This window comes from Rhinolophus sinicus, linkage group LG03 (genome assembly GCF_036562045.2).
Source record: "Rhinolophus sinicus isolate RSC01 linkage group LG03, ASM3656204v1, whole genome shotgun sequence".
Lineage (NCBI taxonomy): Eukaryota > Metazoa > Chordata > Mammalia > Chiroptera > Rhinolophidae > Rhinolophus > Rhinolophus sinicus.
The window spans coordinates 130,421,337-130,444,299 of NC_133753.1; the positions used below are offsets into that span (position 1 = coordinate 130,421,337).

A 22,963-nucleotide genomic window follows, 5' to 3' on the forward strand; every position below is an offset into this window, starting at 1 on the left:
CCGCATGGGTAATTTAGATGGGAGATCACTTATCAGACCACTTGTGTTCACTTCAGAACTAAAAATACTATCGGGGCCCCATCAATGTTAAATAGCACTAAGAATAATAATAACTAATCTCTTCTTAGGACATGTGCTCCTGAGTACACACACTTGAATTTTTTCCATTTACAATTCAAGAACATTTCAGTTTGCTTTATTCAGGGCCATTATTCAGGCTCTTCTGCAAATGTTTTATTCAGGTTGCACATCTCTTCTCCACAATCTTTGATTTAGAATTCAGTGTTTTAATAACGAAAGAGAAAAAAACACACAATTTTCATAAATGATGAGTGCTAGGTACACATTGTCTTAATTTGAATAAATAAATAAATGAAAGAAACCCTGAGATATTTTCCTACACTGCTAGAATGCTTGAGCTTTGAAAACAAAGGAAGAAAGGCAAATTACAATACAATGCACTATATTTTTTAAATATGTGTGATCACATCTGTGACACTATACATAATAACATGAGTAGAATCAAAAACTGAGCTGAAAGCATTTTAGCGGTGTTTTCTAGGCAAATGTGTAAGCCCAACAAGACATGCACTGTGAGTGTAAGAAACAGAAATACACTTTTTTGTGTGGTGGTGGCTGCTGTTATTGTTGCTGTTGATGATAAAGAAAAAGGCCTGGTCTCTATAGGACAGCTATGCTCAACCTTTACCTAGGCTGCAGTTTAATCTTCTGTTCATACCTGAAGACACTTGGAGAAACCTTTTAAGCATTGTAATGAGATCTGAGCAAAAAAAGCTTTCAAAATAAATCAGCCCTGTTTATCCCTAGCTCAGGAAGTAAGGGCAACTCATTGTGAGAATTCCCTTTTTTGAACTGTGGAGCAGGCTATTTTGCTTCAACTCCTTTGTAAACCCAAGTCTAACACATATCTCCTTGGCCATTCTTGGAAAAAATAGTTAGAAAGGCAGCCAGTCCTGGAGCATGTGAGTTCAGAGTGCTTTGAGGGTCCTCACTGAAGAAATGGGGAACTCAGAGCTGAATGATTGCTAGCTCATGGAGGAGCAGAAGGACCCGATGGACACAGAAGCAAGGTCAGGTAAGTGTCTCAGTGGGGAAATCTGCCAACCCAGCAATGACCAGCTCAGAAAAGAAGAATGCATTTAGAACCACCCGACTTTTAAGTGACTACCATGACAAGAGCTGTTAAGTGTTAAACAGGTGTGTGCTATCCGTGATTGCAGTTGGATCTCTCAACTTAGTGATGTCAGTAGAACTAATGACTGAGACAGATAAAGTGGCATACTTCCTGCATGGATTAAGATTCTGTATGAAAGCCAAAATAAAGGGCTGCACACCTGCCACATTTGAGAAAACAGTCCTAATTCCTAAGATGGTTAGCTAAAGTTTCTGGTCTTAAATTCTCAAATGGATCGGCTCGAAAAGATTTCAGATATCTATAAGTTAGAGACAATCACAAAGACTTCTGTGGACATATATCAGTTCCAAATCTCTCACTCAGCCTAGCTTCAAAATTGCATTTGCTCTGACTCCTGCATGTGTGATCTGATAAGATCACTGACATATATTAATTACTGTAAAGGGAAACAAAAAAGTGACCCAGAATAAAACATTGGTAAAAAAAAAAAAAAAAGAATCCTTGTTCCAATTTTCCATACTTGAATCAGTTAAATTTAAAAATATATACATAAACCCTATTTGGCAGTGGAAATAAAACCTTGCAAAATGTTTTGAAATTTCCCCTCAGAATTTTAAGCTATTTTATAAATACTACCTTTTCTTCCTTTTTATCTGCTATATAATTAAGAAGGTAATTGAGCTTTTCCTGAAAACATGTCAGCATGGCAATTCAAAAAGCTTCGACTCTATTGAAGATGTTTTGCTATGCTTATAGTGTGTAAAATGATAAGACAGTAGCCCATACTACTGAAAAACTTATTGTGAGTGGAAATTACATATTCATAAAAATACAAATATAACATATAAAGAGTTAAATGCCAGGAGAGAGATACAAAATAATTGAAGAAATTATAATTTTTAATTTAAACTTTATGTTTTCAAAAATTGAAGCCAAGATTGAGACACATCTTGGACAAATGAATGAATTTCAACAGAAATAAAAGGAAAGGCTTTTTCAGAAAAAGAGAATAGTGTAACATTAAAATAGACATAATAAAATGAAGTTATCTTTGTATAAGGTAATGGCTCATTTGCCTGGAACACAACATACATAAAGAGAAAACAGTTGATTAAAATGCAAAGGAACATGGGAGTAAGATCATAGAAGTCTTTAGCCACATTAATACATAGGAAATGTGCTCTTGTAAGCTGTGGAGAATTATTCACATGGATATTTTTACTAGTTCATTTTATTATTTTATTTGACAAGTAGTACATACAATATAACATTGGAAAATATAATAAATACTACATGCTCTCTCACCATGGTTAGTATTTTAGTGTATGTCATTTAAAAAAATATTTACAAAAAATGAGAGACCATATTGAGCATCATGTTGTCACTTGCCTTTTAAATTATATATGTATTTATAGTTAACATATAATAAAAGTCCTTATATAACATACTTCTTTTTATATCTTTCTTTTAAAAATAGCTGTATAAATTTTTATTGAATGTACTCTAATTTATGTAACAATTTTTATATTGTTACACATTTAGATTGTTTTTATTATTATTACAAATGAGTGCAAAACAAACACATATTTAGTAAGTACTCACCGTGTGCCAGACACTTTTCTACATACTTTGCATAAAACAGACTAATTACATACTTCCTTGGAACTTAACATTGTGGAGTTACAATAACATATTTGTACATGCATCTTTAGTGTTGATTTACTTGTGTCTTTACAATAAATTCTGAGTGCAAAATTTCAATACTAAAAGAATTAAATGTTTTTAAGGGAATCGGTGCATACCCACAAGCTGTGTATGAGAGTGTATTTCTCTCATACCTCTGAAAACATGGAGTATTACAAAACGTGTTGGCCTTTGTCAAAAAGGATGTAATTACATATCATTTTTTATAATGTATGTCTTTACTTTGCAAGTGATTGTGAACATTTTCATTTTTGCTGTTCATGGTTATTATTTTGCACATATGAAATGCCTTTTTATCCTTTTGACATAAAGATTTTTATTTATATTTCTTATTTATTTGTGATACTTCATTATAAATTAACAAAATTCTTTGTTAGGTATATATTTTCAAACATTTTCTTTAATTTATCAATACATACTTTTTTTTTTCTTAACTTCTTGTAAATTCTGCTAGCAAGGTTACGATGATTTGGGCTTTTGATGATGTTTTTAAATGATTTACAAATGTCAATAGTTATACAATATATTTTTCCTCTGGTACGATAAAATATTTTTTACATTTAAGTTATCAACCAGTTTATGCTGTGTGATGCAGGAATCATATTTGCTTTTCTAAGAGGTGAGCTTCCTATCTCCACACCATTAATTAACTAATCCATCATTATTCCTCAATGATTTTTCTCAAATAGTAAATTCTTCTAAATACACATCTTCTTTCTCTAAGATGTAAGGAGCAAAAATTTTAAAAATAATTCTTTAAAACCATTTTTTCCATTAACTTCTCCAAATACTTCAGTAATTGCTGTCTAGGATTAAGACAGTAGCTGTTAAATTCTTATTGATGTAAGATCATTCTGAAGTTCCCTCCTATTTTATTACTAAAAACTCATGATTCAAAAAGCCCCTATGTATTTTTTATTTCTAAACATTTTACTTCTAATATCTATAACTTACTAATTTTCTTATATGAACATATTGGCCAGCTCTTTTACTAGATTGTCCTGAGAAAAAGACACAGTAGCTGCTTACAGATAAGATTTCTACCAGTATTTTAAATTTCATGCTATCTGAGTAAACCCTGGGACCTAACACTCCCATATTCCCATTAAACAGAAATTTTAGCAGGAGTCTAGTACAGCTAAGTCATGTTCTTGAAGACACCATTAATAATAGTACCCTCAGATCTCAGACTAATGGAAAGTAAAAGAGTTCTCAGGTAAGGAATGATACTATAATATTAAAACCAGGTTGGGAATATGGAGGCACAAGTAATTGGTTAGCCATTTTTTTTTTCTTTCTTTTTTTTTTTTTTTTTGTAACAAAAAATGATAAGGTCTTTTTTTTTTATGCTCCTCTCTAAGGTTTTGGTGTAAATATTTTCACATTGTATCAAAACATATAGTTAATACAGGAAGAACTGAAACGTCTGTGCTTAAATTACTAACTATAGCCCAGAAGCCATATTACAGCAGGGGAACACAGCAGTCACCTGGGGATTTTTCCAACTCAATACACCTCCCAAACACACACACCTCATATAGTAGAGATCTTTTTCTATGTCTGTCACTTGCCATTAAAACCACTACAGAGTAAGCCATTGCTTCTGATGGAAGTGAATCAAATTCCTGGGGTGTGTTGAGAGTAATTTGTGTATTGACTAAGAGACAGAGAAACATCTTCACATTAAGATTTTAACATGCAATCATTCAATAAACATTTTTGAGTAACTACTACTCTCTTAATACCAAGCGTCTAGGAATATAGTGTGGAAAACAGACATAATATTAAATAAATCAGCAAGTTCTGCATAAAGAGATGTATGATAGGTATAAAACAGAGCACAGTGGGACTATGCAGAAAGCAGACTAATCCAGTCTTGGTGAGTCAGGGAGAGATGTCCAGCGGCATTGGTATTTACTATGTTGAAACCTAAAGAACAAAATTAGCTAGAGAGCAGGAGAAGAAAGTCCCTGGCAGATGCAAAGCCTATATTAATGCCCAGAAGCAAGAGAGTGTAGAATTAAAGTGGAATAAAGGGACAGGATATCGAGAGAAGTACAGAGACAAAAGACAAGGCTAGAGAAGTAAACAGGGGTCAAATCATGATGTTCGTACTAAGTCATGTAAAGGTGTTTGAATTCTACCAAGAAAGCCTGGGGAAGCAAATTAACTTTTAAGCAGGACAGTGACCTAAGTGTTTCCTTTAGAAAGAAAACCCTAATGATGATGTGCAATATGTATAAGAGGAGGGCAAGCCTAGAGTCATGGAAATAATTCAATATTCCAATTTATTTTGTGTTTACTTCTCAATAGACATTCAAGTAAGTATTGAACAGCCAGAACACTCTGGCTAACCATTGATTACAATGTTAAAACACAGAGTCTTAATTGTTATACTTAATAATTACACTATTTATAATCTGAGTTGTTTACTATCTGAGGTTGAACACTCAGAGAATTGATCAAATTGGGTAAATCCTCTCTTGGATGGAAGCAATAACCTTCAATGGAATGCTAACTACCTCTGAGAATTATGTTTAACGCAGAATCTCATTGCCATAGGCAGAAGTAATTGATTTTAGGCTGGGTGAACTGGTTCTTAACACATATGCCCATGGGAGGAACGTCATTTTAATAAAACGCTTCTATAGCCACATTCTACTTAAAACAAAAGGTTTTCCCTTTATCTTCATAAGCAAAAACTGAAGGAGCCCTGTTTGCCCTTAAGTTCACAATAAACAACTGTAAAGTAAGGTAATACTGAGTTGGCAGTCTGCTAAGTATCTTTGCCAATTCAACTACCTATGTTTTCCTTTTTGTTTTTTAAACTATAGCTTTCCTAGAAAAATACATCTATGTAGGACAATCTTGAATACCACTAATCAATGTACCTAAATCTGCTTGTATTGGTCTTCAGCAGTTCTCTTGATTTCACGATCTATTGTTTTACTCTGGTATCACTATGCCGCAACTGAAAAAGGTATTCAAATAATTGGAAACTGTGAAGGGGAGGTAACAAAATGAATTTCATCTCAGAGATCAAGGCAAAAAACACAAAGTCTTTTGAAAACATGGACTCATTAATTAATCTAAGCAGTCAAATTCTGATGATTCGCAGATTTCCCCCACTGGAAGATAAGCACTCAGGGTTGCCCCAGACTAGCAACTGAGTTGTGGGGGCAAATGTTTACATATCTATTCATGTGTATACATCATCCTTTAAAATTTGTGATTTTGGTTTGTTTGTCTAACTCACATAATATCTTAATATCATATATAATGTTAATGTTTATGAACACATAAATATTCATATAGTTGGACCTAAACTACCTCTATACAATGTCAATATTATACAACTAAATTCACCACCCATTGTTCTTACTGTGTAGTATTTAGCTTACAAAACCCCATGTATAAGTCTACTTTACAGACATTTATATAATTAATCATTTAAAAAATTAGTTGCCTTAAAGTTTTCAAGTCATGATTGGTATTATGCTCCTTTAAAAATATTTTAACAAACTTTAATTTCTCTCAAACTGCTGGTGGTAACCTGGCTTATTTTACATGGTACACAGAGAAGCAGTTTTTTGTTGTTGTTGTTGTTGTTGTTGTTTTTAATTTATTGGATGTGCATTCATTCTAATAGCAGTTGAAAAAATAGAGCTAGCACACAAACTCCAAGGAATTAAGTCCTGGTCTATAAGGACTTGTCTGCTATCCCAAGGCCAAAGTCATCCTGGACATGGAGTGACCTGACCTCATCATCTACAAGCCCTGCTTTACCTATTCTCTCCTGGAACACATGGTCCCCTGGAACCATCCTTCAGGCTTCAGCCACAAGAACCAGTGGGACCCCCCCAGATTAGCCTGCCCATTTTCACCATCCTGAGATGACCTGCCCAGATTCCAACATCTACACACAGCTACCAATCCACAAGCAGAAAGAGTCCATGGGAGGTAGCCCTCACAGCAAACCTTTCATTGAGGACCTTACATGGAGTCATCCAATTCCCTTCAGCCTGGCCCGCTGACCCCAACCTCTCAGCCAAGAGCAAAACCAACTACTGGCCATGTCAGCCATCGCCAGCCATTGTGGAGATATAATGGAGGAAGCAGAAAGCATCTCAGAGGGAGGCAGAGGAAGAATAAAAAAAGAAAATGATGATTGCAGAGAAGAGATAAAGACTTTTAGGGACCGTCAGAGAGAGGAACTCAGTAAGGTGACTTTCAACTTAGGAATGGTGATCTTGAAAGAAGAGATGGAAAAGGCATTGCCTATCTGGAGGAAAACCTGCTCCCTGCCTGACCAGACACCCTTTCAGGCTTCCTTGCACCCAGGATGTCTAAGTCTTCTCTCCATACCTGTGGCAGAATCACCTTGAGTCAACTGCAGTCCACAGACTTCAGCCCACCAGCAGTGAGACTGGAAGTCCAAGTGTACATACCTATCCCTGTGAAATGCTGGTGGTAATGGATAGGAATGAACCAGGTTGCCTCCAGATGTGGATCAGATGAGGCTTCAGAGATATATCAGTGGAGGACTTCTCAAGATTATTTTCCATGTCTCCTGAAGAGTTTAGCAAGTTGGCTCAATGGAGGCAAAGCAAACTGAAGAAAAAGATCTCTTCTGATCCCTTCTGCCCTCTCCATGACTGACCCTTCCCTGCTGTTTCAGGGCAGGGGAGCTGGGGTCACTGACATCAAAGCATCCGGTTCCCCTGGCCATCTGGGACTGATCCTTTCTTGAGGGGTCAGGGAGGTAGGTCATAGGTGAGGTGGGCTCCATTCCCCAGATCAAGGGGGAGCCAAGACATCTGCAGTCCTATAGTTATGGGACATGGACTTTCTTCCCCATAATGAAGGGGGGCTGCTTCTCTCATCCCTGGTCCTCACCTCAGAGAGCCATCCGAGTCTGGACTCCAGCACACACGCGCACACACACACACACACACACACACACACACACACACACACAGAGTTAATGTTTGTGTTCTCTCCCAGTCCTCCACCCTCACATGAAAGTCCCCAGAAGAGAGTGAGAAGAAATGAACATAGACAGCACTTACTGGTCAGGCCTGTCAGCTCTCTGGACCAATGGGAGGGGGAAAGTAGGAAGCAGCCAAGCAGGCAGGGAAAACTCTGGGACCCTGTGTGAGCCCAACCATGCCTCCGCTCCTCACGTATGGCAGCCTACCCTGCACCTGAGCCTCATGCTTCTCTGATTGTAGTGGGAGCAGGCTCCAGCTCAGCCTCCAGCAGGGAGGCTGCCCTGCCCTCTAACTCACTTTGTCTCCTACTTGTGACTTACAAGCTTCAAAGCCTCGTGCTCCAGCCCTGTGGCTTCCCCAGAAGCTTTGGTTTAGACTAGAGATGTCATCTGTGTGAAATCCCAACCCACCATCAACCAAAGCAAAGTCAGCTAGAATTTTACCTTCTAGCACCAACCCGAGTCCTGGCACAACCCAGGCATTTAGACTCCCTTGGATGGGATCAAAAGGCAAAGCTACAAGGACATTTCTGAGTGTCCTATCCATACCCATGTATCTCTCACCACACTCTCAAAAGAATGTAATTTATTGAAGCATACTCCTTTGCTGCAATCTCTGTCCTACTTTACTCATACTCCCAGCTTTCCTTCTCTACAAATACGTATGTGTATATAATATATAATTTATTTTTGGCCAGAGTCTGGGTGTTGTTCCTGCCCAGACCTTGGCATCCCTTTCCACCTGTATGTGATAATGATGGGGGGGGACTCTGCTTGGAATTAAAGGCTGCATTGAATATATATATATATATATATATATATATATATATATATGTATGCGTATGTATATGTATATGTATATATACATATATATGTATATACATATATATACACATATATATGTGTATATATATATATACACTTATATATAATTACCAATATTTAAATAAAATAAGACAGTGAAAAAAAGTGGATCGGAAGTGCACGTGTGTGTGTACACAGAGAGAGAAAAGAGAGAGTGAGTGAGGAAGAGAGGGAGAGAGAATATCCAAGTGCACATGATAATCAGATAAGGCAAAAATTATGAAGGTACCATTTTTCCTGTCTTCAGACTTGAACTGAAACATCGCCTCTTCCTGGATTTTGAGCCCACTGGCCTTCAGACTGGAACTATACCATCAACTGTCCCGGTTCTCCAGCTTGCTAAATCACCCTGCAGATCTTGGGACTTGCCACCCTCCATAATCGTGTGAGCCAATTCCTCAATTCTTTATAATAAATCTGTCTCTCTTTCTATAGATAGATAAGTACATAGATAGATAGATAGATAGATAGATAGATAGATAGATAGATGATAGATAGAAAGATAGATGCAGATAGAGATAGATATATATAAACAAAAATGTTAGAAAAAAGTGTTTTATTGTACTGATGCCATTTTACGCACGCGCGCGTGCACACACACACACACACACACACACACAGAGTGTTCTGTTTCTCTGCAGTACCCCAAGAAGCACACTGTTATATAAGAGGACTGAAGACAACATCTCCATCCTAACATGAGGACAAGAAGATCAGCTCCAGCTTCACGTGTTATCCAGTGAGGGAAATAACATAAAAATAACCATTATTTCCCCATGTGACATGATAACTTTAATACCTACACATTTTTGTATAATGCTAACCTGAAAAAAATGTATTATTATTATCATTATCATTGAGGCAGCCAAAACTTGTCAGACTCACTAATAATTATATTTTTAATTTCTTCCTCACCAAATAATTTACTCTCATGTGCTTTTAATTGTGAAAATGCTCTTTAATAGAGATATAGGGCATAGTGGTTAAAGAGATAGCACATTTACCACTGTGGAGTAACATAAAATCAATGGCAGCTAGTCACACAGGTTTTTTCAATTTCCATTGCTCATGGTACAGTGGCCCTTGGTTCAGTGGATAATCCAACTGTGAACAGTGACTCACTGTTAACAACTCTAGGAAATAGGATTAGCAATTTCTAATTTCAAAGTAAACCTGCTTCAGTTTTGTCCTGCAAATAAAAAGAATGGGTTCAGAGATTTAGCTTTTCAGCTTTTAGAGTTCCCCAGAAATAAAAATGTTGGAAACAAATTTTTATTTCACTGATGCCATTAATGGTAACCATTGAGTATATGTTTCTAATAGCTTCTTAACAGTTTGGTATCCTCAAAAATGTGTGTGTGTGTGTATGTGTGTGTGTGTGTGTATACATATACATATGCATATATATATATATATATATATATATATATATATATATATATAACGAATAGATTGAAGTTCAGTTAGACAAAACTCAAAATTTGAATTTAAAAAAAGCTAAATTGAACCTGTGGAAACTCAAAATCTTGGCAGGATCCTCTACTCAATATAATCAAGAGAAATGTAAAAAGGGTACGTATAATTAGAACATTTTGTCTCTAAAACAAAATTTTCATTTTCAGGTGAGATTTTAGGAATCTGGTTTGTCTTGAAACACAGTTAAATTGAGAATCAGTGATCTTATAATTGTTGTGAACTATTTTTTGTACCATTCTAAAACCTACTTTCCTCTACCTTATCTGCAAATGCATTAGGTAGACATTACCTCAATCAAAACCTTTATACTGAGTTAGACTCTTTTCTGCTCTCTATTCCATAGAACAGAGGATGGTGGCTTTTATTCTGCTTTTAGAACACAAAAGTGTCACTGTGTTAGTCCATAGAGTCTCTGTCAATAGTACTCATGCTTGGCTTTTTTAAAATGCCGATGCTTGAACCCTACACCCAGGGATTTCTGTAAGTGGTCTGGGCCGGAAACTGCTAATTTGTATTTTGTAAGCTCTCCAGATATTTATAGAATACAGCTAAAGTGGAAAACAGTAGCGTAGATGAATCAAGGAAGGGGTACTCCAAAAGGAAGCCTGAGGCTGTGTAACTGGGATTTAGAACCAAGATATTTATTGTCCAAGTGTGTAGCAGAAAGCTGTACTGAATCCAAAGGGCAAATACGATCAATCATGAGACAGAATAAAGTTGGTGGACAGGAAAGTCAATATTGTGGATCGGATGAGTTTTGTGAAACAGTTTTTATGACTTGTAATCATTAGCAGAAAGTAGATTCAGGTTAGAACTTGAATGAGCCGTTTCAGGCTGTAAAATCTAAGAATAAATGTCTTCCTAGCTCCTTCTGTGGGAAACTTGACTCCCTGTCCAGACAAAGAAATTATACTATTTTGACATTGCAAGTTACCATTAATCATCAACATTTGACATTGCAAGAACTCATTAATCATCAACAAACTTGCTCACCTCATTGTGACATAGGTACATACTATCCAACGTGAGATTAGAGAAGGTTTGTGTCATTTATAAGTTTATGGTAGAGAGCAGTTAAAAATCAGAGCTCTATAACCATGGACTGACCAATCTTATGCACCTTTAAAGTCCCACTCACCTTATACATTTATAAAATATTTTTATAAATATGTACCCTTGTTGGACTTTGGAAGCCACTAGAATTAATTTATTCATCAATTGTTTATTCTGTATTAGCTATGATCTGGAAGCACTGTGCAAGGTGCTAGGCTCTCAGAAAAAGTTATATTTCTTGTCCTCAAAGATCTCATAATCTCATAAACTAAATAGAAATATATCCAGCAATCAAAATATACTTATGATACTGCATAATTACTGAGGCACTGGAAAATAAGAACAAGGTGTACAGAGGTCAGTCACAAAAGAATTCAACATTTGTGGTTGGGAGTAGATCGCTGAGAACATCAAAATGTTTTTGAAAGGAGATTATATTTATAGTAATTCTTGAAGCAAAGAAGGAAAGGGGTAAGTCACCACAGTGCAAAGCCACAGAAAACTCAAAACACAGATATTAAGGAATGGTCTGAACAGGAGCTGAATGTAGGGAATGACACAGGAAAGATAAGACAAGAACATGGTCCTTTAAAAAAAAAAAAAAAATGCCCGAGGGAGTTCAAGTTCTATCTTGAAAGTAACGAAGAACAATTTTAAGATTTAACACAAGCGTGTGAACAATCAGACATTAAAGAATTATAAAAAGGTACATAAGAGACAGAAACATTAGTTATAAGACTAAAATAATACAACTGAAAATTGTGCTAAACAGAACTAAGATAGCTAAGATAAAGTCTGTGAGTATGGATTTAACAGAATTCACTGAAGAAGCATTTAGGAATTGACAGATTTAGTGAACAGTCGGAATGAGGCGCGCTGGAATAATAAAGGATAACTCCCAATTTTTTGTTTATGACACCAAGTAAAACTGAAGCGCCATTTACTGAAGGGATAAAATGAACCAATTGATTTAAGACATAGAAATTATGAATTCAGTCTTGTACAAGTTGAATTTGAGGTGCCACTGGAGAGTCAACAGGAGCTATCTTAGAACAGCTGGAGATATGCTATGACGCATGGAAGCAAGTTGTGCTTCAGATATAGATTGTGGCATCAAATTATATTTACTTGTTATAGCTATGGGTCCTCTCAGAATCTTGGTTCCCAGCTTTTCCTTTCTAATATAGAGGAGACCACAGAAGCAGTTGATGGTAACATTGAGCAAGTGACAGAAAATCTGGCAGAATTTATACCTCGTCACTCATCATATTTTCGAGAAGATATTAGGACTTTAAATGAAATAATGGAAAACACAAAAACATAGGGTATGATAAAGGCTATAGGTCAAAAACGGAGGCTATGAAAGAGCTCAAAAGAGTAGGCAGAAAACAAAGAAGCCAAGAGAAGAAAGCATTTCAAGGGGAAGAATATTAAATAGTCCATTTGACTATCAAATACTACTCAGAAGTTAATTATAGAAGAACTATAAATTATTCATTCAATTGTGTAGTTAGAAGTTTTGGCAACTTTGGCAAAAGTAGTTCCATGGATTTCCAGGGAACTGTAATTCCACTAAGTACAGTGAGCTACGAATATGTGTAAATGGCATGAGTAAGAGATAAGGGATATTCTTTCAAGAAGCTTGGTTGTTAATGGACAAAATGAAGGGGTGTGATGCCTAAAAGAATATACAAAATTGAAATGAGTTCTAGGTTTATTCATTGTTTTAGGTTAGAGAGACAGAAATTTGTTGAAAAGAATCAGTATAGAAAGTAATGGTGAAGTTATAAGATTCACCTATGACAATTGATGGACTAAAGTCCCTGAAGAAATGGGGATAATGGGATCCATGGCAATGTAGGAGGATTTTTTTTTAAAAAAAAAAAAAGAATGACTGCTTCCTCTGAAAAGACAGAAAAAAAGGCAAGAGTGGATACAGATACATTGTAGGCGAAAGGTTAAGAAACTGGGATCCTCCTAGTCTAGACTATTTTCTCTATGAATTCCAACATGCTGTCATCTTCGGAGAATCAAAGGATCGGAGTAGATTAGGATATCTGAGAAAAGTTGTGGGAGATTAGAATAATAATGCATGGAAGAGAGACTGATGAAAAGCTTAAAGGATTTCCAGGAAGATTTAAGTACCCAACTGAATCTAGAAACTATGAATCTTCTTCTCCCATCCCTCCATAGTTATGTGATTCCCATTGGCAGTTCTCAGTTACCTAGATATAGTAAACAGGTAATCTAGGTTGATAATTGGGCCTTAAAGTACAGGTATAGAGAAAGACATGGAAACAAATCTGTCAAGGTTTTTGGAGAAAGAGGGACTAAAATGAGGTTTCGTGGTTTCAGGTTTAAATGCAGAAAAAAATGAAGCCAGGATAGAGAAATAGAAAATTAAAGCATCAAGGAACTAAAAGTTATCATGAATTCAATACATGAGTACAGTGAAAGGAGGAATGGTAAGTTGGAAGGTATATTCAGTTAGTAGACTGTTGCAGTTTACCACTGCATACACAGTGATTATTTTATTTTGTACCTTCATCTTCCACTACCATGCCTGATTCTCAGTAAGTGTTTGTCAATTTAGACTTGTTCTGACATACATAGAAAAAAATATATATTTTTGATCGAGAGACAAACCGTATAGTGGTTTATATTGTAAAATACTTTCTTCATATAGACAGAGCATAAAGGTCTGATAGCTTACAATAAGAAACCACTCAAAAGCAATAGTGAGCACTAAGCCTTCAATTTCAAGCTAAAACTCAGAGGATGTGATTCAAATACCATGTTTTTGCCAGTAAAATCTAATTTTAAACCTAGATGAGTCATCCCATCCAAGGGATATTTTAAGTAAAGATTGTATTGCATGAAGAGATTCCCTATCAAAGACTAAAACTAATACAGGGGAAACAGCAAATTATACACAATCTTTATCGTTGGCTTTTTTCCACAAAAAAGTAGATTGGTTACCAGAATTTGGCTTTACTGAGGAAACTGATCCCAGGGATGCATATGTTGACAATCACTTGTAACAATATCCACTATTCTCAGTTATAAGAAAAAGTCCTTAGAGATCAATAATCCAAGCACTTCATTATACAGCATAAAGAGCAAGTCCTTGAAAAGGTTAAGTGATGTGTTTCCAAGGTCACATAGAGAGCAAGCAGCTGCACTGTAACCAGGATCAAACTCTTCCACTACAGCGAAAATCACTAGAATGTTAAAGCTCTCTAACTTATTTATGTGTACGTATGTATACCAGGGAAACTGAGTTAAATGACCATGATTTCAATAAATGCAATTGCTTTCCATCTACCCTTTATGAGAGCACTCTAGGCTACAAATCCCTCTCAAGCATTCTCTTGTTTTGTTGCAAATGAACAATAGAAAGGTTCAGATAGGTGATAATACAAATACACACACACACACACACACAGAGACAGAGATAGATAGACAGAGACAGAGAGAGACAAAAACAGAGAACAGAGACAAGGAGAAGATGAAGATACACAAAAATGTGTAATTCACAAATGAAAGTTTCTCTCCCGGGATAATTACAAACAGGCTATTTTCACCTTTTTTTTTTTTTTTTCATGCAATCCCTAATGTGTTTGACTAAAATGGTAATTAGCTATATTATCCATTTTGGCTGAGATATATTATATATCGTGTGCAGTGTAGTTCTGGTCTCAAGAGGGAAATGGATAATCAGGAGAATATTTTTCAATGTCTCCTCTCTGTAAAGATTTACTGAGTTGTCTCTAATGTACACTGACAGCTTCTGCATTAAAATTAGAGGAAAGTAGACATCGATATTGTCAAGCTAAAAAAGATTCTCTTCTTTCAGTTTCATTCAACTAAAATAAATCAGGTCCATATCTTTTAATATTTTATTAGAATTGTTCATTTCTGAAGGTCAAGAGCAAAAGGACTTCCCAAAGTTTAAGAAAGGTTCCAAAAAGGTGGCAGCTAATTGATAGTCTCCAGATACCAACAAAAGGCTGAATTGAAAGTTTAAAAGCCTTATTAATTTCTTTGCTAAAGTTGTTGGTATTACGTAACTTAGATTTCATGTCTTATATTAGAGTTATTTGTCTGCCAACAACATAAATCTTTTCTAGATAACTTAAATAAAAAGAAATGTATGCGAAGGATATCAGGGTGTTATCAAGTGGATGAAGGTTTGTTGAGAATCCGGATGAAAATCAGAGCAAAAACCCAGACTTGGAACTGCTTTACCGCTAGGGAAAAACAGCTGGAATAAATGAGCTGCAGCTATTTCTTCCATCCCATTTCATTCCACTTGAGATTTATAATCCTAGCAGGGAGAATATATTTGGCTAAACTTATTTTTCACTTATAGCCATTGATTGTACCTGAATATTGAGATGAGGGGACCCCTTCAGCTTCAGTAAGTCAAAAAAGTATAATGTGATTAACTCCACTTTCCAGACTACATATAATGGGAGAGAGGTCACTTTTCAAAAGAAAATTTGATAAGAAATGGAAACTGATGCCAGGTAATCAAAATATAAAAACTCTCTGCCTCAAATCAATATTCTTAGTGTTGATTTTGAAGGAAGCAAAAAATAATAATAACTCTAAGTACTGCACTTTAATGCAACTATGCCTTTAACATTTAAGAAAATGTATACATTAAAATGTTCCAAATCTAGACAGCAGAAAGTACACTGGAAATCTGTGGCAAGTACCCTCCTTGAGTGATAGTATTTCTGTGTATCTTTTGCTTACCATCCGCAGTCTGAGAGCCGCTGAATGCCCAGCAATTTATCTGTTCCTTCTAGAGCCACAGATCAAGCTTTTCATATATAGGCCTGGTGAGTCACCATAAGTCTAATGTAGTCAGTCAGTCCTGCCCCGAGGAAGAGAAGAGAAATCACCTCAGCAATGACTACAGTACATGCTTCAAAGTGGCATATATGTCCTGGAAATCATTCCTGACTGCATGAACACCTGAGAGAAATGTGCATTTGATAATTCTGATCTGACAACCTAAACATTAAACCCTAATAACATGTAATTTTGCAGAAGTTTCATATATCTGCATTCATAAAGCACTGTCTTGAGCAAAACACAAGCAACTACATGGTTTCAATTTAATGTGATGACTAATAAAATAATGCGTAACACTGAGTAAAACTCTAAATTCCACCTCAGTGGTTACAACAGCTTTTATAATTCCTGAATTAATGATTATCTTAATACAGATAAATCTTACATAATATCAATATTTCCTTTTATATGTTTTATTGTTGTTTGAGAAATACATTTTTAGATTATGTAGTGAAAAATCAATGAACAAGTTTGAATAATTCCAAAAAATTTAAATCATTTTATTCATGAACCAAGATAATATCACAATTCCTAAAGGATATTACATACAGTTGTGACACATATGTCTTAAAAAGGTAATTTGGAAGCATTTTAGTCCAAACTCTTTATTTCAAGAGATTATCAGTGTTCTCATACTGCACTGCATACTTAAAATAAAAAACAAGTCAACACAGAACACAGGATTGGATCTGGACAATTCCCAGAATGCTGGAATATCTGATTCCAAAAAATGATATGAAAGCTGATATATTATCTACCTTTGACATTTCCCTTTGGGGCCAGAAAAATAATTGTCATCTTGAACACTAACTCTTGCCCTTTTTTGCCAGAGTTGCCAATTTTCAAACATCTAGTGGAAAATGTACTGATGTATATTGGGTCTCAAAGACCTTTATTGACAGTCCTTTTCTTCCTTCTCAGTACTATAATAGGTCTTTGTGAAGAGCAAGCAAGTAGCCTAGAATTAAAATGTATCAAATAATGTCCCCAAAAAATACAGCAGCAAATTCTCACAAATTGGGATTGCAGTGAAGAAAATAAAAATCATCTTTAAATAAAGATTATCTTTATATAAAGATTATCTTTTCATTAAGATTATCTTTAAAAATATATATTTATATAGACAAAATCAAATGTTTATTTTATTTAGTTAGCAAAACACACACACACACACACACACACACACACACACAGAATCAGACTTTTAGAACTAGAAGGAACAGTACAGATAAACTAAACTGCTGTTTCCTAAATGCAGTATGATGATTTTAGGTAGGGGAACATTACTTTCTTAACAAGCAATTGTAACTAGATCATCAAACTCCTTATTTTCGAGATATTTTCATTAAGAAGCAACTGAACGTTTGATGTGGTTTGGTTTTTGTTTTTTTTTCTGTTTGTTTTGTTTTTCCAAGAGACTATTTTAGAACATTAACAATGCTTGAATATAAATGAAAGTAGCATATATATTCACTTTACTACTCTTGGACTTTTTCTATGTACTTGAAAACTTTTTAATATTAGTTATTTCATGTCTCTGTGCATTTTGCACACATTGACTTTCCCTACCTTCTCTACCCATCTAATTCCAATCATCTTTAAGTTCAAATATTACTTCCTCAGCCAGGTGACTTGCCCACGCAGAACCACTTTCCCATCAGTAATCACGCTATATTCCGTATAGTGATATTTGTTGCATTCTTTTATATACTTTGGTGTCTCTTCCACTTTCAACAGTACCAACTGCAGATGGGCAATAATCACATGGAGAAAAAATTTAAGGTACTAATATAATTCCCCATTCAGACTTGGTGAGGAATGAGAATCTCTATTTTTTTTAAAAGTTCTCAATTGAGTCCAATGCTCATCTCTAGTTAAGAGTAACTGCATTAAACTGTAAATTCCTCATATAAATTCTTCCTTATATACTTCTTTAAATTCTTCCTTATATACTTACAACTTGCTTTTGATTCCTGCAGAGTACACGGTAGGTACAGAGCAATGTTTAGGGAAGCATATAATATAGTAGAAAATATCAATCAAGAATGAAGATGAAGACAGAAATACATGAAGAAGTACAGATCAATCTGGAAGCATCAGTCAGATTCCAATTAACAATACATGGAGGCCTGCATAGACCTGATCTTCACATGAGGCCTGGCTGAGGAGACAACTTGGTGGGAGGATCATCAGTTCTAGCAGCACAAACTGCTTCTTACTTTCTGACATAAATCTATGTTAATAAAGAGGAAATACTTCCTGCTGTGGGAATTGGAGCTAAGTCGTCCCTACAAGAGCAAATGCTCCCAATACTCCAGAGTAACTGTAAACTTTTTATTAATAAAGAACTCTGTTGCATTTAAATATTTTCAGGTGGTTGTGGGAATATTTCCATGAGATTTTAAAAATAGACCTAATTTTATTACAGGTTATTTCTTTTTATGGAGTCCCATGTCTCTTTCCTCTGTAAAACCATATAATTCTCTCTTCTTTAAAATAGTTTCTTCAAAACGAGCATTCTGATACTATAAAGAAATGCTTTATTCCACATAATTCAGACAAATATATCAGGCACGTGGGAAGCATTTGGTTTACTAAGTAATGAGCCACTATCTGAACTAAGATGTAAGAAAAGCGTCCCTGCACCAAGGGCAGACCATTCATTACGAATGAAGCGTGAATGAGTGCTCAGCAAAATTGCTTCTTGTGGACGTTTTCCTTCCCTTTCATCTACCATTATACATACGTAAATATTTTCCTTCTCTCCTAATATTTCCTTCCTTTTATGGGTTACAAATCGCAAGCTTTCTTCAGGTAATAGAAACTCGAGTGTCCAGAGTCCATTTTAATCTATAATACTAATAATATTAATGCAATAGTAAAAAAAACACTGTAAAAGCATTCACATTGTAATTATCTCTGGGTCAGTCCCCAATTTCTAAAACAATGTCAGGTAGATAATAGGCAAATGACAAATGTTTGTTAAATAAATCAATGAATTAATGATAGTAGATCAACTCTTCCATAGAGTAGATAGAGTGAGGTCTAGCAAATATGGGTTAGTCTTCCCGCGTTATAAAATGCATTAATTTTTTCACTCAAAAACCTATTTTAGAGAATCCAGAGTAGTATATCTTCAAGCTCAAAACATTGCAGTCCACCACAGCAGTAAGACTTGAGAATATCAGCTGACAGGCTTCTTGTCCCTCTAAAGCCTGACTTAAAGTGCCCTTGAAAATAACCTAGAGTGAAGGAGGATGCAGAGGGATGTGACATTTCTCTTCAGTAAGCTAGCAATGGTAATGGGAGTAAAGAAAATCACAAGACCATCCAGAAATGGAAACAGTACATTTTGGCAAGTATATTTGGCATTATACAAGAAAATGCACCTTCTTCTACTATTGGTATGTTTATAAAATGTGGGATTAAGTTTCCTATCATCAAAAACTCAGAAACCTGAAAATGTATTTCCCAATTTATTCGTAACTTAGGAAAAAAAAATCTTGTGACAGATAGTGTAGAACCTCTAACCTGCTACCTTTTTAAAATTTCTGCTGGGTACAAGATAATTAACAAAGAAATATACCTTGACTAAGATGTCATACAGAGGTCCCGATGCCTTTAACACTGCTATTAATAGCTGGGGAAATTCAGAGCCGGTTACTTATTCTCTCTCATTGTTTGTACTCGATGTCAACTTAGTCAGAATGATTTGTTTAAAATATGTAATTCAGTAGGCACCTCAAGAAGTAATGTGGAATGTATAAACCTGGCCTGCCTAATTTCAAGTGAAATACAGGAGAGAAATGCATATTAATGTAAAATGACTATAAATCAAAAGCTATTTCATTTTCTAAGGTAGTGTAAAAGCCCAACCTGTTTGAAACCATAATTTAGCTGTCATAATCTCTTAGATATACCACTGACCTTCCTTGGAAGTTTCTGTCACATAGAAGTGAATGGATCAGGAGGAGCAACATTAAATCACATGGCATTACTGAGAGCAAAGCAATTCAGCTCGCGTGAGCAAGTCCTTAACTACAAGTCACACTTACCTAGATACAGATTCCTTGTGTTATACATGTATCTGCATTGACATAAAATACATTCACTATGTAGACTATACAAAGTGATGCATTGTGTATTCCATGCCTGTGCTTACAGATTTTTTTCAATCAATAGTGAACTCAATGCTCCAGTGTTTTCAAGAAACAGCTGAAAGATTTTGTTGTAATTCCTGAAGCCACATTGTCTGATTAATTTAAGAATGTATATTTTCTTTTGGTATTTTATATTTATTATTAATAAATAGCAGTAGCTAACATGATTGCTTGGCTGCCTCTATCTGCAAAATGAATTATTCTGTGAAAATTGTGATTTTTCAATGTTAAGCCCGAGGTAGGAAACAAGCTTGAAATCAAAATCATGTTATTCACTAATCCTAGGGATTGGTGCTAGGGATAAAAACAATTCTTTTTGGAAGGAGGGTTGAAGAACAATCTGCCTTTGAAACTTGTGGGAGCTTTTAAACCGTAAGGAACTAGATGACGTTTAGTAGACTCCATTTGCAATCTGTTTCTGAATTTTCAATGAAGGACTGATGTTGTTTCTATGGGCAATAATTTTTTGATTATTACTTCTCCGAAAGGTATAAGAAAATTAAATTGTTACTTTAAAAGCTTTTTAACTATGTCAGAATTTCTTGTGCTTGTGGATGCAGGAGGTAGTAAGGTAGAGATATAAAGACCCATGGTCAGAGCTTCCAACAATGGTCTACATCTGTCGTACAAATGGGTGGATCCATGTTCCACCTGGAGGCTTTCTCTTAATGGATATCTCCTGATCTCTAAAGGTTTGGGGAGATAAAGAGAAGAAAACCATTCCTTTTACACTTGAGAAATAATGATTCCTTAAAGAGCTTACTCTATCTCTTACAAGAGAAAACATTTTAACAATCATTTCTATTGTCTAATACAAAGACTAAGAATATGAAGTCCTTGGTTTAATTTAAAACTCTACTGATAATTTTCTGGGTATCTTACCTTGCACTACAATTTTTTTTACTTATAAGACTTCCAAGTTAGGTAATCAAAAGTTAAAAATGAACACCCTGCATAGAGCAAATGCTGTTTCTTTAAAATAAAAAAAAATCATGCATTAAAGCATGATTTCAAATTATTTGTGTAATTAATAAATGGATGAACAGTAAGTATTTTAATCCGATTTATGTAGATAGGGCACAGTGATATATGATGACTAGTATTTTTTTTAAATAATGCACAGTCTCTGACTTCACAAACGTAGCAATTTATACAACAAAGCCAAGTTTTCAACCATTTCAGCCATGTTTCCAGTCATTTATAGACAGACCACAAAAAATTTTACAACAACCTCATAGCCATCCCTCACACTTGATGAACACAAAAGGCTGGGTCAATTTAAGGCATCTCAGTACAACTTGGCTTAGTTTCTTGAGAAACATACTACTAGGCAGATAGTGAGTTACCTTTTTTACATCACAAGCTCTTACATAGAAATAGGATCAATCAACTAAAAGCCGCAAGAACAACCTTACTCTCATTGCCATATAAAACTTGGAGATATATTTTCCCATCACTAAAATCAGTCAATACTATGCCCCATCTCTTGACACCGTCCTGAGTCTCATAAAACCCCTGTGCTGCATCTTATTGTCTGGACAAAAATGGCACACTAGTGATTCCGGCCCTACCAGTTCCTCAGCCACATACCTTGTTTCCAGCTGCTGTTAGGAGCATTGCCATTTCTCCCCCATCAGACGATTCCTCTCACATTTACTCTAATGAACCACAACAATAAATTAAGCCATCCCCAAAACAACTACTGCAGAGAGCTGCCACTAAACTATACCTTCAGGACTCATTCACAAAATTTGGCACTGTCTTTGACTTTTGAATTCCCTATTATTACAATTGATGGCAAATTAGAGGCCAGCTCCACCTCAGAACAGGGGGAAAAAGCAAATATCTGTCTGCTATCTTAAACTTTTTCTCCTGAGAAAAATCATTTAAGTGTGGGTCATTTGAAAAATGTAAAGGAATAATTAGAAAGAAAGAAAATGGAAGGTGTTGGGAAAATACATAGGTAAGTATACTTTTTTCTTTTTTTTTTTCTGAATGAAAAAAGTAAAATGTTATTTTATGATATAATAAAAGTGAATTTCTCTTGGAACATAATTCCCATTTGCAACATTGTTTGTATGGATAATTATTTCAAATAATGTCATTTATAATAAAGTCCACATTTCCAGGAAATATAACCCGTGTTATTCAAATAAGTGGAGTATTCCCTTCTCACAAAACTAATAATACTACACTAATGAAATTTTGAAGTATAACTTTTTTCAAGAGCATTTAGGTAAGACTGGAAAGAGTGTAACCTAAGTATCTTTTTCTTCTGGAAACTTAATTATCAATCACCAAATCTTGTAAGGTTCCTGAGGTACCTAAAAATCTTAAGCCATGAGATACAGGATGATATGTAAAACATAAAATGAAATATAAGGATTGATATATCTCAATGAAAGGACTACATTTTGGTGAGGAAGAGATTGACAGAGCTAAGTGTGGGGAAGCTGATTAAAAAAGTACTAAAGTCTTTCATGGTCTCACTGAGAAATAAGGGAAATTTCTATCAAGAACAAAAATCACTGCAAAGAATATCTGATAGGATGAATTACAGGATGAACATTTTATTCACTCCCATTGTTTTGAAAGCTATCTCTAGTTTAAGGCCTTCCAAAAAAATTATATTCCTACATCACAGATATCGTCTGAAGTCCATACTTATATTTCTAACATCTACTGGGCATCCCCAAA

At 35.2% G+C, this 22,963-nt stretch overlaps 1 pseudogene; it reads left to right on the plus strand.

Annotated features, from left to right (window-relative positions):
• Nucleotides 1-1,053: 1,053 nt before the first annotated feature.
• LOC109445534 (dematin) lies at nt 1,054-7,519 on the plus strand (annotated as a pseudogene).
• Nucleotides 7,520-22,963: the final 15,444 nt, after the last annotated feature.